This window comes from Crocuta crocuta, unplaced genomic scaffold (assembly GCF_008692635.1).
Source record: "Crocuta crocuta isolate KB4526 unplaced genomic scaffold, BGI_CrCroc_1.0 scaffold864, whole genome shotgun sequence".
NCBI classification, from domain to species: domain Eukaryota; kingdom Metazoa; phylum Chordata; class Mammalia; order Carnivora; family Hyaenidae; genus Crocuta; species Crocuta crocuta.
In genome coordinates, this window is record NW_027530615.1 from 50,706 (window position 1) to 53,134 (window position 2,429).

Genomic DNA, 2,429 nt, shown 5'->3' on the forward strand with positions numbered 1-2,429 from the left:
TATACTGAGGAAAAATAATTAAGGTACTTAAAAATATTCAGGATTTTAAAAGTTATTTTTCCCTTTCCTGTATTCTTTCCTAAAGAAAACAAGGATGTAAAAAGCAAGGCACTAAGTTATCCACCATTGTACAAAAGGTTTGGCTATTTCTGGAATGACACTACTTGGATTTAATTTGTGCAACAGGTAAAACATGATTATGTAAACAACACATACATTTCTATGACTGATTTCCCAATTCCTAGATATTACCCATTTCTTTTTTGTTCCAGCATTTAGGTAAAATTGCTGAATAGTGTGACATTATTATCTAGTTTATGAGTATTTTACTATTGTAAATAAAGTTATAAAAATTATGTTGTTTTCCAACAGAAAGATTCTAAACAAGTATAATGATGCAGTAGGTTTTTAGCCAGCATTCTATGTAAATGGTATCATTGTTACAGGTTTTAATATTTTGTTAAAATGAATACTGAAATTTAGGAGGAAAATAAATGACACCTTACGAATCATAAAATGTAAAAAATAGCTATAGACTCTGAGAATTATGATATCAGGAGAGAAACATCTGGATCTTCATGGTTGACTGGGTCTAGGCATCTGGCTGAGTCTTGGTGTTGAGACATGGTAGATACTTGACCACTGAATTTACTCAGTCAGTCATTATGTGAGAGTGTAGCTCCCACTTTGCCAGCTCTCCTTTTATATGGGTATATATTCTATCTGTCTAGATAAATNAATTTTCATAATTAAGGGCAATGACCCTAGGCTATAAGGATAAAAGTTTGACTGGGAGATAAGATGTGAGAGGGTCAGAAGTGACCTCGGATCAATAAAGAAAAAAACTACAAAGAGGAGAAAAATTGAAGTTGACAATANCATGGAGTAGGGCATTTGTTGAGATGAAAACTGGGTGTTACATGGAAACCAACTTGACAATAAACTATGAAAACAAACAAACAAACAAATAAATAAATAGAAGACTTATCCACCATGATCAAGTGGGATTCATTCTTGGCTTGCAGGGCTGGTTCAATATTAGCAAATCAATCAATGGGATACATCACATTAACAAAAGAAAAGATAAGAACCATATGATCCTGTCAACAGATGCAGAAAAAGCATTTGACAAAATACAGCATCCTTTCTTAATAAAAACCCTCGAGAAAGTCAGGATAGAAGGAACTACATAAACATCATAAAAGACATTTATGAAAAGCCTACAGCTAATATCATCCTCAATGGAGAAAAATTGAGAGCTTTCCCCCTGATATCAGGAACACAATAGGGATGTCCACTCTCACCACTGCTGTTTAACATAGTGCTAGGAAGTCCTAGCATCAGCAATCAGACAACAAAAGGAAACAAAAGGCATCAGAATTGGCAAAGAAAAAGTCAAACTTTCACTTTTCGCAGACAACATGATACTGTACCTAGAAAACCCGACAGGCTCCACCAAAAGACTCCTAGAACTGCTCCATGAATTCATCAAAGTTGCAGGGTACAAAATCAATGTAAAGAAATCTGTTGCATTTTTATACACCAACAATGAAGCAACAGAAAGAGAAATCAAGAAACTGATCCCACTCACAATTGCGCCAAAAACCATAAAATACCTAGGATTAAACCTAACCAAAGATGTAAAAGATCTGTATGTTAAAACCTATAGAAAATTTATGAAGGAAATTGAAGCAGACACACAGAAATGGAAAAACATTCAATGCTCATGGATTGGAAGAATAAATATTGTTCAAATGTGATTACTACACAAAGCAATCTACACATTCAATGCCAATCAAAATTGTACCAGCATTCTTCTCAAAGCTAGAACAAACTATCCTAAAATTTGTATGGAACCACAAAAGAACCCAAATAGCCAAATAATATTGAAGAAGAAAACCAAAATGAGAGGGATCACAATCCCAGACATTAGCCTCTACTACAAAGCTATAATCATCAAGACAGTATGGTATTGGCACAAAAAGACACACAGACCAATGCAATAGAATAGAGAACCCAGAACTGGGCCCACAAATGTATGGCCAATTAATCTTTGACAAAGCAGGAAAGAGTATTCTATGGAAAAAAGGCAGCCTCTTTAACAGATGGCGCTGGGAGAACTGGACAGCAACGTGCAGAAGAATGAAACTAGATCATTTTCTCACACCATACACAAAAATAAACTCAAAATGGATGAGGATCTGAATGTGAGACAGGAAACCATCAAAACCCTAGATGAGAAAGCAGTAAACAACCTTCTTGACGTCAGCCACAGCAATTTCTTACTTGACACATCCCAAAGGCAAGGGAATCAAGAGCAAAAATGAACTTTTGGGACCTCATCAAGATAAAAAGCTGCACAGCAAGGGAAACAATCCATAAAACAGGCAACCGATGGAATGGGAAAAGATAGTTGCAAATGACATATC

At 35.2% G+C, this 2,429-nt stretch overlaps 1 protein-coding gene across 1 annotated transcript in view; it reads right to left on the reverse strand.

Annotated features, from left to right (window-relative positions):
• ATRX (ATRX chromatin remodeler) overlaps positions 1–2,429 on the reverse strand; it is a 261,336-nt gene that overhangs the window by 4,865 nt on the left and 254,042 nt on the right.